Source organism: Peromyscus maniculatus, chromosome 5, assembly GCF_049852395.1.
Source record: "Peromyscus maniculatus bairdii isolate BWxNUB_F1_BW_parent chromosome 5, HU_Pman_BW_mat_3.1, whole genome shotgun sequence".
NCBI classification, from domain to species: Eukaryota; Metazoa; Chordata; class Mammalia; order Rodentia; family Cricetidae; genus Peromyscus; species Peromyscus maniculatus.
Window position 1 is genome coordinate 25851621 of NC_134856.1, and position 15717 is coordinate 25867337.

Sequence of the window (15717 nt, forward strand, 5' to 3'; positions counted from 1 at the left end):
TAACAGCGGCAACTTTCTCGGTTTATAGAAGAGCTGGCTTTGTGGGGGAACAAATGATGTCACATTAGTCATGCCATTTTTCAACTGCTAAAAACAAAACAAAACAAAAGCTCCCTCCACCTGTAAAAATAGAATAAATATTTTCTGTATATTTTAATACCATGTCGTAGGAAAAGAAATCCACCACCCAGACTCTTGACTGACACTCCTTTATCCCATGGTTAAAAATGATGCTATGCCTCCCTCCTTCAAGAGCCTCTGATTCAATCAGATAGATCTAGGTCTTCAAGGGAGCACCAGAGAAATGCACTTCCTGTGCTCCTCCCCGAAGGGCGATGGTGCTTACAGGGAAATTCAGCAAGATTTAAAATCCCTTTCAATCTCAAGGTTTTCCAATGTCTGAGGAAGAATCCTCCAGTAAGAAATAACTCCAACATGTTTACATAGTTGCTTTTCTGTGTATTGTGGGATGGCCTCTTTGTTTTCTATGCTGCCTTTTATAATGAGGAAGCTGTACTCAAGCCCAAAGCTCTGACATGAATCCTGCACTTCACTTTGCTGATATTAATTCTCTATGGCCCCAATGGACACACCATGGTCGATCATTCCAATGCTTCTCTCTTTATGCTGAGTTACATTCATTATGATATAGTGAGAGGGAAGACTGAGGTTGGGTTTTCTCAAGAGTTGCATTCCCTTCCAGTTTTAAGCTAAGCAGAGACAAGCAAACTCCTCATGCGTGTAATAAGCTAACTAGGCATCAGTCATCTCGCTTTACAAAATGACCTAGCTGTGGCATTCTGAATTTTGGCAAATTATAGAAAATGCTGGAGCAGAGTTTCATAGTGTTGATAAATAGTAACTCTTTGTTGTTCCTTTGAAGACGAGTGTACATAAAAGCCACTGGTATTCCAAAGCATGAACTAGCTCAGCGGGAGCAGACTAGGCAGCCTGTGTTCACTCTTGTGAGAGCTCCAGACTGAGCCACAGTTTTGTACCAAGTTCAAACAAAATTTTGAAGCCAATTTCTTTTGAAAACACAGGCAAGCTTTTCACTTTGATATTGTATTTAGGCAGTCAAACAAGAACAGGACTTGTTCTTTTTTTTTTTATTTTAAGAAATTACAATTATTTAGTAGTTAGGAGGCTGAGACAGGAGGATTCTGTTTGAGGTCAGCTTGAACTGCGTGGACTGAGACTGTGACCAAAACAAACAAACTAGCAAACAAATAGCATTTTATTTCAGGGTTGGTGTGTACTAATAAATGAGAAGTGTAATTTTTTTCTTTTACTATCAATCTAGTGAATAAGTGGAGTTTTCCTAGAAGGTAATTTATGGTATATCCTGTGGCAAAATGGCCTTTCCCTTCTTCAATGGATGGTGCTTCCTGATTAAAGTGAAGCTCCATGTTCATGAGGCAGGCTCAAAAACAAAAGAGAGTGCGTGTGATCTTTGCTCTAGTTTGGTCACTAGATCTGGAATCTGCCTCGTAATATACATGAAGAAATGTTTTAGATGGTGTCTTAGTTAGGGTTCTATTGCGGTGATAAAACACCACAACCAAAAACAACATAGAGAAGAAAGGAAAGGGTTGATTTCATCTTCCAGCATGAGTTCCAGCATGCAGGGAAGACAGGATAGGAACTCCAGGCAGGAACCTGGAGGCGTTACCTGGAGCAGAGGCCAAGGAGGAGTGCTACTTCCTTCCTCCTGCCTTGCTCACTTTGCTTCCCTCTACTGCCCAGAACCACCTGCCCAGGGCTGAACTGCCCATAATGGCCTGGGCACTGTCATAACAATCAAGAAAATGCCTTACCACTTGCCTATTGGTTAATCCTTGGTGACATTTTCTCAATTAAGATCCCTTCTCCCCAGATGACCCTCCTGTGTATCAAGTTGTCATAACAACTAGCCAGCAGACACAACTACACATCTGTATCACACCTTGGGAAACTGTGACAAATTAACTTTTTCTGAAGACTCCTTGAGTCAAAATAGTTTGACTATACTGCATGCTCCAGTTTTTAGTTATATACACCTTATTTCTGCTTTTAAAATTCTTGACTTCTTAACCTTGGATTGTTCCTAGGATATTTGTCTTGGTAGAAGCATTCCATACATAATATATTTGGAAAAGCTACAAATTTAACTGATGTTATAACTATGTTATCTATATAATAAACTTAGAGTTTAATCTTCCAGCAGCATTTACCATATTGCTATAAAATTTAAGACTGTTTTGAGAGGGGGCAGGGATTTTAGTGAAAAAGTTTTTAATCTTCCTCTGATGGCTCAAAGACTTGAGATTATTAATTCTTTTTATAAATACTTATCTGTACCCAGAATAATCTTTCCTATACCAAAGACTTTATAGTTATTAAGACTGATAATGATTTAGCAATCCATTTTACCCCTGAATGATAACTTTAATAGGAAGTAACGTTGTTATACTCACCACAGACTGATGAAGTTGATTCATGGGTACTACCTGCACTGGATTCTTGGAATCTTGTTTCACATTTGTAAGGAGTTCAATATTTCAATCAAGTTCAAAACCACAGCCAGATGTTGAAGTCTTTCGAGGTCTGCTTTCCAGCCTACCTCTCTCACAGTCAGTATTACGCCAGTCATGCTGCAACTGAGAAACAGGAACCACAACAAGGATCTGAAGAGAGAGAACCTGTCTTAGCTTCCTTTCCTGTTACTGCAATTAAACACCCCGGCAAAAGCAAACTCAACAGAGAAAGGTTTGTTCTCACAGGTCAAAGTACAAGAGCTTAAAGCAGTTGGTCACAGTATGTCTGCAGTCAGAATGGAGAAATGGAAGCATGCTCACTAATGTTTAGCATTATTTTTCCATTTTATTCCAAGATCCCTTGTCCAGGAAGTCGCCTATAACTAAGACATGTCTTCCCACTTCGATGGACAAAATCAAGATCATTCCCCTGCAGGTGTGCCTAGCTTTTCTCCTACGTGATTCTAAAGTTCTTCAAGTTAACAATTAACTCTAGCCATCACTATCTCATATAAACCATTTAGAACTGGGTAGAAGAGTTCCCTGAACTGGTGGTCCTGAGCTGTATGTGAAAGACAGCTAAGTGTAAGCAGAGAGCAAGCCAGCAAGCAGCGTCCCATGGTTTCGCTTCACGGCTCCACGGGAGGTCCTGCTTGACTTCTCTCAGTGATGAGCTGTAACCTAGATGCTGAAACAACTCCTTTCCTCCCTAAGTTGCTTTTGGTCATGGTATTTTGTCACAATAAAAAGGCAACTAGAAAGTGACCTGGCAGCTGCAATGTGTTGACTTCCACAGCAGAGGAAGATCTCAGGGTCTGTGAAGGATGCTGTATAACACAAAGCCATAGACTGAGCAGCTTGTACACAGCACACACACACTTATTTCTCTAGTTCTAGAGGTGGGAGATCCAGGCTCAAGGCATCTGCAGAGTCCATGTCTGGTGAAAGTCTCTTTCCTGTTACATAGACAGTTCTTTCTTGAGGTGACCTCACATGGTCAGAGGACAAGGCAGTTGCTGAGGTTTCTTTTGTAAGTACACTAACGTCATCATGAAGGGTCTGCCCTTGTGATCTGCTCATCTCTCAAAGGTCCAACTGAGTAGTGCTATTCAATGGCTTGGTTTTTAACATGTATTAGTTCCATTTCCGATGTTGTGATATAAGGTCCCAACGGAAAGCAATTTAGCAGAGAGAAGGGTTTATATTAGCTTACAATTCCAGATAACAGTTTACCATTGTGGATAAATCAAGGCATGAAATTCAGGTATGCATCTCACATCCACAGTAAAAAGTAGATAAAAATGAATGCATACACAGTCACTCATCTGCTTGTGCTCAGCTCAATTTCTCCACTCTTGAATTGGTCATGACTCCCTGCCCAGGGAATGGTGCCACCCACAATGGATTCAGTCTTCCATATCAATTAACTTACTTAACCTTTACTCCCAAAACATGCCCAAAGACCAATCTAATGTCAACAATCCCTCGCTGAAACTTTATTCCCAGCAATTCTAGATTGTGTCAAGTTGGCAGTTGAAACTAAAAATCATACATATATTTCAGGAAGACACAAATATTAGACCATAGCAGGAAACATTTGTAAAGACTTAAAGAATGCTGTTTTGTAAAAGTTTAATAAGTTACAACTAGAAAACAATGTTTTTTCTCTTTAGTTGTTTATCAAATCTATATAAAGTATGTTTCTAAAAGGTCATTGAGTAGACATGACTCTATTCTCTGTTAAAAAGTTCAACATTGAACTTAGCATTACTAGTTTTTGTGATGCTAATATGGACACATTTAGCAAAGCAGAACACATTATAGGTAAAATTATAATTGTATTCAATCAAATACAGAGAAAATTCTTCTTGCAATTGGGTGGCATAAACAAAGAAATTATAACCGCATTAAGCAAACTGTAACAGCTTCCCATAGGAAACAACAGCTGCTGCCAGCATCAGAATTTAAAAACATTTGATTAACACAACTGACTATAAAAATCTATTTATTAAAGTTACGTTAAATACAGAACAAAACAAAATAACCAAGCCAAAACACAGTCTATATTTTGCAAGGTGGTGTGTGCTTCTCTTGTTCTTATTTAATTTGGTTTTAGGAATGTTTCAGCATTCAGAAGAATTATATTATAAACGCCCACTAGTTCCATGTTGGCACTGAATGATTCTTCAATTAAAAAATGATTAGTTGGAAATCTTTTATCGAGATACTTGTGTGTTGGAAGCCAGAAGACTTCAGGTTTTGCAATAACTACAAAGGCAAACTGATTCCTACAAAGTCAGGAAGATGAGAAAATTAAGTGATGAAGAGCTCAAACAGTGTGCAAGATTCAATTTTGAAATTCTGTAAATGACTTGTAGGAACAATCTTTTGATCAAGCTCTGGTTTTGGTAATTGGATTATATCATGTACTGGAATGGAATGAAAGCCCTGTGACTTTGGAGCAACTATTTGGCAACACATTAGAATTATGAGCAGAGAATTTCTTTTTATGAGTTTTTGCCTTATAAAATGTTGTGTGGCAAAGAGAATCTCAAAACTGAGGCAAAGAGACATTATCTACAGAGTATTTGGTCTTGTATGTGAACACATTTCCCAAGGCTAGAGCTGACAGTCTCATTTACTTGTAACATTTTCTCCACATTGACTCCGTTCATGACCCACTCACCAGTGTATTTTCTCAATTATAATGTTATACATTACAGGGAAGAGCAGACATGTGTCCATCTCAAACATTATTAGAAATATTCATTTGAGGAATATTTGAAAAATTAAAAAGATAGCATTAGGAAAAGTAAGAACCTATGAAAATAATGTATCACATATGATATTACAGAACATTTTTAGTGAACCAGTAGTAGAGATGTTGTGTGTTATTTTTACTTATATTTAAGATAATATAAGTAATTTTAATATTTTTCTTTAATCTATGGAACTATGAATTTTATTTTATAGATAAAGTGACTATGCAAAGAGTTTCTGCCAAAAATACTTAAGTCAATCGATTTAAATCATGTGCCAATTTGTTGAAGGTTTCTCTCTCTCTCTCTCTCTCTGTTGTTCAGGTTGGCCTTAAACCCAGGTACAATTCATAGACATTTTATTTCTACTGAATTGTTTGAATCCATTCATAAACTCAAATAAAAAGTCAGTCTAGAAGGTAGAAAATAGCCGAGGTCAGTCTTGAATTCCTGATTTTCCTGCCTCCACCTTCCAAGTGCTGATATTGAAGATATTTAATGAATACTTGAAATATATCACTTGAATCAATTGTAATATCCCCCTTTGTTTTCAAAATTGTCCTAACTTGGGATCTGAGTGTGCTAGGGTTGCCATTATAAAATTCTACCGTAGACTAGGAGGTTAAACACAGAAACTTATTTTCTCCCAGGTCTGGAAAAGATGGAAGTCCAGCCTTGGATCAACAGCGCAGTCTGCCTCTGATGCAGGCACTACTCCTGGCTTCTAATATCCCAAACGCCATGGCAGGCTACCCCAAGTCTTGAGATGGCAGAGACACAGAGCCCAGTCTTTCTGGTATGTCTCACCAGTGCACTAATACTACCCAGAGAGCTTCAGTCACATGATCACATGTCATCCACATTACCTCTGATAGGCCTCATCAAATACCATCACATGGGGGGGGGCACAGTTTCAAAGGACAAAACTCAGTCCATTACACTTAGATTTGTAGTCCTATACCTAGGGATTAGTCACAGAAGAAGAAGGGACAACTGGTCCAGTACCACGCAGCTCCACATGCCCAGTCCTTGTGTGTTCTTGACCACCAACATCCCGGTTCTCAGCGTGCAGATGAAAACGCGTGTTTCCCTTTAGTCTCTGCACTCCAGAACGAGCCCTTTCCTCCTTTTCTCCTTGTCTCTGAAGGAGCTCTATTCTCAGAACCCTTTCTTAGCCATGTCTCTGCCCCGTTGAAGAACACATTTCCTGCTTTCCATCTTGCTAAGGAGCGTGGGATTCTGGGAGGCTGCCCTGAGGCATTTTGCTGGGTCCCCCTGGCTTTACCATTGTGAGTAACTCTCTGGCTTAGGTGGCTACTCTCCGAGGCTGACAGCAGGCTGGAGGTGCCACCCATTGGTTTTCTGTGGTCTGAAATAACTGTAGAATATTTGAGGCTTTTATTGTTCGTTCTGGGTCCTCCTTTAACTGCGGACTCCTTCCTGAGGGTTCATTCCTACCTCAGGACCAGTCACCCCCACCCCCACCCCCACCCCCGATTCTGCTCTCCAGAGTCAGCTTCCTCCTCTTGGTAAAGAGCTAGCTCTTAAATAATTCCACATTATTTACATGGACATACTTTAAATTTTACTTCTCATCTTCTACAAGATGCTTTGGGACCCTTCTACCAAACAACTCACACTTACAATCTGATGCATTTGGGTTTCAAGATTATTGTGGCTAATACAAGTTTAAAAACAACAATAATAATTCAGATGACTTCATTGTTTACTGCATCTACCCTTGTCTAAGTAATGAAAGCCAGTGGCTCCATGGGGAAGACAACAACCGGGGGACAGCCCTTAGTTAGTACCTCAAAATGTCCTGCCAAAAATGCTGGAATTTTAAGGCTTAAAAAAAGCTTTATAAATTATTTATTAGATCCACTCTTTTATAGATGTTCTATGAAAAGTTGAAACCCAAATAGAGTAAATGCTTGCTTTTAGATGGCATGCAACACTGGACCACAATGAAATTCACCTCCTTCAAGCCAGAATTCTTTCCACTGATTGACAGCTGCCTTTCCCATGTATCTTGTTTTTCTGAATTACTCTCAAAACGTGTCTTTGAGAATTGGAGACAGTGTTTTGGATACAGTAGAATCCTCTACATGACACATGATTCTCATGAAATTTCCTGTAGAAGTGTGTGTGTGTATGTGTGTGTGTGTTGTGTGTATTGTATACAAGTGACAGAAGATAAGTGTTCCACAGGTGCCATTCAGTTTTTCTTTTCTTTGTTTTTCTTTTTTAGACAGGGTCTATTATTTCCCTAGAATTTGCCAAGTAAGCTGGGCTGCCTGGCCGGCAAACCCCAGGGGCCTACCTGCCTTTATTACAAGCATACACCAAATGCCTGGTTTCTTCCCCCTGTTGCTTTTGAGAACTAAACACAGGTCCTGCTGCTTGTGGGGCAAGCACTTTCCTGAGCAAGCCTTTCCCCAGACCCTCGCATGGGAAGTTTGGCTACTCGGACTGACTTGGTATAGCTGTGGACCTGTCCCAAGCTCGTGCCCTAATCCTGGCATTCCTGCCCAGCCTGGGCTTCTCTTTGGGGTCAAGGATTTCCTTTGTGAACTTGCATTCAATGTCCAGAGCCTTGGAATGTCATGGAATGGAGTTGCTTTAATAATTCATACTGCTGAGGGGAAGGAAAATGATTTATGCTGTAAAAAATGAAACCCTTTCCAATTAGTGCATAATCTAAACCTTAACTGCTTATTAAAAACATTTTTCTCACGGAGTTGGATCAAGTTTCATCCCCAAGATTTTCCATTTTAAGCAGAACTTTTTAGATGCAGATGACTTTGGAGCCGTATCCTTTTTAGCACTAACACACTAGGATGTTAACCTGTCCTGTGCACACCTTTGAGGCTCCACAAACCACAGGCATCGTGTCAGAGCTTTGGGGAAAGCTGTCCTTACAAAACTACCTTACAAAAAGGCCAACATTGAACCTGTAAAAATATCAAGTTTAGTAGTTTTTTTTTCAGACATGAATTGTTTCTATATGACATTTTCAATTAAATCAACCCCTGACTTAATTAGGCCTGTGTTGACTGAATATCATTAAGTCCTTTCTTCTTGTACTTCCTCTTTGAGAAAAGCAGAGGAGGAGCATGCAGCAACATCTTACCTCAAGAAACTCAGATCCAAGACAGCAGATTTGTGTTATTGTAGTCTCTGAGATCAGTCTTACTGATTCCAGTTGATTTTACCTCCGTGCTCTTAAGAGTCATTGAAACCCTTTCAAACCATCAAATTTTAACTCCCAGAAAAGTCACCCACAGCTCCAAGTAAACTCTTCCCATATCCACAACCTTTTAGTCTAAGTCAAAATAAATAAACAAATCTATTAAGGATACTATTGTAATTTCAGGGTCCAGGTTATTTAACATATGGGAGTATAAAATGAGGAACAAAAGGAAATGTGATGCAAAACTATGATGATTTATATAATTATTTCCTGCCATGCTTCATCTCAGAAATGCAGGATTTAAAAGGGTGCTTTGCTTTACAAAACAACAATACACTGTATATAAACCAGAGTGCAAGCACACCAGCTCTGCTTAGCAACAAGCTGAGCCCGGTAAGAGGCCTCCAAGTCCTCAGCCCACCCACCAACTGGTGGGGGGAAGTGCATGGAGTTCTCGCCACTGTGTCAAACAGAATTTTATTTTCTAAACAGACCTCACCCAGTGGGGTCTTCAAGTATTCGATACTCTGTTTACTCCTTAGGTATCTATTCTGAGAAGTCATTGCTTCTCCATCTCTCTCTCTCTTTCTCCTCCCTCTCTTCCTCTCTCTCACTCTGCAAATTTTGTGGGTTCTTTCCTAACACAATGAAGTAAACTAGAGAAATAGTAACAATAACCACCCTTTACTTGCATAGTCCTTTCCCTGACTTCTACATGTTTATTTTTTGTTTGATGCTGAATAAGGAGGCTGGGAAGAGGAGGCTTGTGAAGAAGTCTCGGACTTCAATATACAAAAGACTAGAACAAGCCCACACAGCTTCTGATGACTGAGCCTGGATACTTACGAAGATTTCCAACTCCCAGGTCCTTCTGTGTTTCCTCCCGAGCTCTCTCTTGCAGGTCCCTGCCTGCTCTCACCCCTCCTGCCCTCCAAGCACTAACTTTTCTAATTTTATAGCATTCAGGGGCCATGCTTGGCAGACCCTTCCACTGCACCAGCCTCTTCTATTGGCTCATGAATGAGAGACCAGGAGTTAGACAGAATCCTGGTAGGCAGACAGATAGGAAGAGGGACCTTTTCTAGGCTGTAAAGATGGCAAACTTCCAAGATGGTTGGCTTCTTCTCACCCTCATGACCTGAGACAAAGGCCTGGCTGCTTAAAAAAAAAAAAAAAAAAGATCTTGTCGGCTTTTGTCTCTTATCAGCTGGCCAGATGGACTGGCTCAACACAGTCATGGCTGGATCAGGACTCAGGGCACGACAGTTATGGGTCCATCAGCAAACAGAACCAAACAAAATACCAGCTCTTGAAAACAGATTTGGTTTTTGGCTTCTCGAGTCCCCCTCTGTCTTTTCTCTGTGTGTCAGCTGCATGTGTTTGTTTCCCCCAATAAAACCCTTTCTCAACTGCTGATTCTGCCTGCTGCTGTGTGCAGTGTTTGAGATTTCTCCACTATCTGTGGTGCTCAAGATATTTCCTGCTTTTTAATTCTTTAACTGGTAGAAAGAAATGGATGCAATCAAGACTCCTAGACTGTATTATCAAGGATCACAGCAAACTGAACACCATTATTCCTTTCATATTAATCGGTTCACTAATGTGGCTTACACACCAGCTCCTCCCCTCCACCATCTGCTCCACCATCTCCTCCACATTTCCTCCACCATCTCCTTCCTCCTTCATCTCCTCTACCATTTCCTCCACCATCTCCTGCATCTTCTCCTCCCTCCACCATCTACTCCCTCCATCATCTCCTCCACCATCTCCTCAACCATTTCCTCCACCATCTCCTCCATCTTCTCCTCCCTCCACCATCTCCTCCACCATCTCTTCCATCTTCTCCTCCCTCCACCATCTCTTCCTCCATCTCCTCTACCATCTACTCCCTCCACCATCTCCTCCATCTTCTCCTCCCTCCACCATCTTCTCAACCATTTCCTCCCTCCACCATCTCCTCCACCATCTTCTCCATCTTCTCCTCCCTCCACCATCTCCTCCCTTTCAAACCTCATTTTCTGCCCAGGATCTCCTAAGGCACAACCATATGCATAGCTTGTTTTCATTCATGCCATAAGAAAAAACATGCAGATTTGGGTGATTTTCTGGAGTAATCTAATTATTTTGGTAGCTAATTATGTGAACCTTCTGCACTTAGAGAAAACAAAACAGTTCTCTGCTCTCCACATTCTCTCTTCCAGACCCAGGCAGAGCCCATTTGTGTGGACACCGAGTCCTTACTTGTCCATCACCTCTCCTTCCTTTCCCACTCTAAACATGGCACCTTGGTATGCTGAGTATTTTAAGATGAAGGAAAGTAAGACCACCAGAGCAAGAGGGTATCTCAACTGTCCCCTGCCTTTCTCTCCTGAAAAAGCTCATGGGAAGTAAATTCCTGCCACTGTCTCCTTCCGAAAACAGACCATAAAATCTAGAAGATTCCTCTCTGAACTTCTTTCTTCTTTCTCTATTTCGGACACTCAAGGGACAAGTGACCTACTCTGTGCCTAGATGGAGAGGTTATTATATAGAAATGCCACAAAGAACTGGGATGGCCAGGTCTTGTGCTTTCCCTGAGGTTATTACAATGAGAACACATTCTTCTGTTTGTCCATAACAGGCACAGATTTCCCCAAGTCACATTCAATGTTAATTACACTAACACACATGTTCTCTCGTTAGTCTGTTTTGTTTCAGGGGTTTCAGCCATAAGTCCCATGGTGCTTTCTCCTATACGATTGAGTGGCTGGGGTCCTAGCTAAGTTGATGCATCAAAAAAATTGTGAAATAGATGCATCAATTAATGAAAAGAGAGGCCATGGAAGAGAGCAAGGGGGGTCATATGGCAGAGTTTTAGAGGGAGGAAAGGGAAGGGAAAAGTGATGTAATTATATTACAATCTTAAAAAAATTAAAAATTTTTGTTGACCCCAAATACCTTTCACCTCAGCCGTTTTACAATCACCTCCTTTTATAACTGAAAAGGTAAATTAGACTTTTGCCCCTCATGTCTCATCTCTGACTGGTATTTCCTTCATGGTTTCTGAAAGGCATGTCTCACTGCTATCCCCACAACAGACCAGACAGCCCTCGCCATCACCTAGGCTGTAGAGACTTATCTGCAGTTCCCCAATGGCTAATTCACCTCCTTGAGGGCAGATGGCCCTTTCTCAGTGATACCTACCTTTACAGAGTGAGGTCATGTGGGAAAAAGTTAGCTCATTAGGAGGTATGTCCTTGACTGGGATATTGGGATTCCAGTGTCCACCACTTCCTTCCCAGGTACCGTAGAGAGCAACGTCACACACTCTCCTACTTCAGCATGCATTGACAACTAATGGCAATCAGTTTCCTCTGGGCTGAGTCTCCTTGAACCAGAGCAGTTGGAGTCACCAGTAGGAGACCCTCTTGACATCAGACCTACTAATGTTACCTCTGGGAAAAAGGCGGAGACTCAGTAGGCTCAGAAAACTCCTCCTTTTTCTGAGGGTACTTAAGGGATAAACAGTCCCCGGGAATTAAGGGGAGACTCAGTGGTATAGCAGTCTATACATTTCCCAGTGGGGCCCATCAGAAGTGTAGTTTTTATGAATACATCAAGCTGTGGACGGAACTCTTTATTACAATAGTTTACCTGTTTATAAGTTGCCCCAGGGACTTCCCAGTGGTGTCACTGCCCTTATTCCTGTAAATAATGCCAATAAATGTATTGGTTTACCAAGCCAGACTGGGATAGAAATTTTTCTTTGGGCAACTGGTACCTTCTTTATCTGGGTTGAATAGATTTTTCCTTTCATCTCCCCAGCAAAAAGTCCATAACATTCCACAAGCCCAAAGCAATGGGCTCAAGAGATCATGGGCTAAAACCTCTGAGCCTGTGAGCAAAACGAATCTTTCCTCCTTGTTAGTGGGTTTCCTTAGATGATTTGTGGCAGCAGCAGAAAGTTGCCTGACACCCCATCCCCACCACAGGAGTGAGAGGGGAGTGATAGGAAGAAGCCCTCTGCACCACAGGAGGAATGCTGAGGGCAATGCGATGATCTTACCATCATACTGTCTTCAGTTCACAGCAGGACACATCTTCTTGCTGAAGCATAAGAGGTATGGTGGAGATATTTTGATGGGGGATGACAGAAGAGATGAGAACACCAGGTAGTGGTCCTGAGGGGCTCAAGAAGGGAAGACCTTTTCTTCCTAGAAACTAAAGAAGAAACCTGAGCCAGTGTCTGGTAGAAGAGACAGGGTAATATTTCCTGGAAGGCCCTTGAATTGCTATCCTGCTGTTCATTGTCTGACTGGCTGTGTTCCTGCGACAGGTAGTTTTTGTTTTAATACTAGCTGTGAGAAGAAGCCTAGGCACTAAGCCAGGATTATTTGCTAGGATTCAAAGGGTGATCAAAACAAGGAAGCTTTGAGACAGAGATGGGCCCTGCAGTGCAACAGCAATGGGGGAAGAGGGTGGGTAGGTGGGTGATCTGGGCACATGTTCACAAGGAAACCGCTCTCTGCAGATGCAGCGTGGACCAAGTGTAGAAGGACAGTATTGAAAGGATGGAGCTTCCAAGTGAAATCACTTCAGGGGGAGCTACCTGATCACAAAGGTTTCTCCTTGCAGTCCAGCAGGGTCAAGGACATTCAGAACCTATGAAAAGAAGGACTCCCTGTGACTATCTTGATGAAGACTCCAGCTAGTAGTGGAGGGCCAAGGAACCCTGCCCATTTCCTCACTAGTGAAGGGTGACTGTGGCTCATTGTATCATCTTTGTTTGACTCATCAAGGAGCACCTCTTTGCCATCTACAGGGAGAGTCAGAATTCCCCATCCCCTCTGGCGAATCTGCCAGAGGGACTTCAGGAACCATGCTCTTTGTTTCCTCTTAGCCTGTCCTCCTTCCCTTGGTGCCTGGCAGAAGGTGTGGCTTGTCTGGCTGACTGGTAACTGACCCTCAGCCTGGTGGTAACTGAACAGAGAGGAAAGGAGTGGAAAGAAGGTGAGCCATCAATGACAAGCGGAACACCAGCATCCTGCAATGAAAGCTCTAGAAGGTTGAGCGTGGAACAGGAAGAAGTGCGAGGCAGAAACAAGGAAGTCCAGGCCACAGGGCTGTCAGGAGGCATTCCTTCTTGCTCCAGATAAGTTAAAACAGCTTTCGATAGTACAGAACATCACTTCAAATTCTCATCGAAGTAAGCAGACCGCCTTCTCAGGCAGAGCCTTTCAAACGTGTTTGGCCAGTGGGGCTTCCCAGCCATGGCTGCTGCTAAAACCCAGCGATGATTTTAACAGCTGTTCTCTCACAAAAATGGTTTCAACATGAAGGGCCTGGAATGGCTAGAGCTGAAAAATGGAATATATATTCTCTTTAGAATAAAAGGAAATGACTGGAAGCCCCATAATGAATGCCACAGCTTACTAGAAAGGCAGGTTTAAAGAATAAGGAAATGCACGTAAGAGCTCAAATTGAAAACAGGTGCTAGAGTCTCAGGGAGCCATTGAAAGTCAGAACTGGAGGATACCCAGGGGTACTGCATCTAATTCCCACACTTGATGTTTCAGGAAACCCAGGTCACCAGAAGTGAAGCGACTTTTCAGTGCCACACGCGGTTGGTGTCACATTAATCTCCTAATTCAACAGTTAGTCTTCTCTGCTCTGAATACTTCTGTCCAAAGTTGATATAAGAAATTTCTGCTTTGTTTTACAAGAACTATCATAAAGTTGAATTTTAAATCCCCCCCATTCTTCCTACTGTCTCCTCCTCTAACACCTTGTTTGAGCTGATGAACTTGGTGTCTCAATGGCTCTAAGCCTTGGGGCCCTTCCTGCTCGGTTTTCCTCATTTCAGTCTTTTCCTCCTATTGCCACATAAGTGTTCAGCTTGGATATTGAAATTTGTTTTAATGTATCAGCGGTCCTTGTCTATACCATTTGCTTCTCATGTTTTTCTTTCTATTATGGATCTTAAACATTGGGAAAAATCATTGTGTTATTTACTGATTCCAAAATTGCACATTTTTTTCAAACCCAAAAGAACAAATAAAACCTTTCAACTAACAGTCTCCATCATCCAACAGACCTCACTTACTTCCATGAAGAGGGACCATTGGTGACGAATGAGTGGCCAGCGCTTCCCATCATTACTGCTTCAGAAGTAAACTACAGACACCCCTTCTGCACAGACGCATTCTGGACTCCGTGGTCCCAGCAGAAGAACTTTTCCACTTTTCCCTTTCCACCCATATCTTGTCTGATTTTCAAAGTCCAGCAAACACAAGAGATGCAGGCTTCTGGTTAACCCACCCGGCACGTGTTTTCCACTTCTCTGGGTCCCTGAGGATGGAACACTCCACTTTGTGAGCTCTTGAACTTCCCATATGACTATGTTTTGCAAAGAACCTTCAGCTGACAACCGAACTGACACTTTTCTTTCGCATCCTTCTCGACATCTGCCATAGAACAGACTCAGCAGCATCCTGCCCAAAGTGAATGGGGTGGTGATGCAGAAGCACACTGAGGAGGTTGCTGAAAATGGAGATATGACTCCAAGACTCTCCAAGACCCATGTCCGCAAGCTCATGGCAATTCATGGCATGTCAGCCATCACATCATTTGATCATTTAGCCAACAAGCGTTGCTGGAGGTCTTCTGTATCCTGGGTATTTTCTGGGAAAGGCTATGGAGTCTGCCAGGAGAAAGCTGTGTCTGCCTCTGCTCATCACTTTACATACAGAACCCTTTTCACTTGCACAGCTTACAAGTTAGAAATGAACTGTTTCCACTTCCTGGCTGAAGATTGGCTGTCTTGGTTGGCTCCCTGGCTCCCTGAAGCAGACTTTAATACTCACAGTGACTGCTTGACTGCAGTCTAACCAGTGGTCCTGGTCCTGTGCTGTGTTCTGTCCATACAAACTGCGTGACTTGTTTCACATCCAGTGATGGCTATACTTAACACCTTACTCAGTTTTTCTGATTTGAGTCATGAAAATTAACAGCCTAGTTAGTGGGGCTTTTACTTCCTGGTTTTTGTCCTAATTTTGCCAGAGACTCTTTACTCTTAGGGATTTGTTGTGGATATTTAATCAGAGCTCTCTAGGGCTGGAGCGATGGCTTTGCAGTTAAGAGCCCTTGCTGCTCTGTCCAACTATTGGAATTTGGATCCCATTTGTTCCTAGCACCCATGTTGGGCAGCTCACAAGCACCTGGAGCTACAGATCCAGGGGATCCAATGTCCACTTCAGCCTTCTGTGGGCAC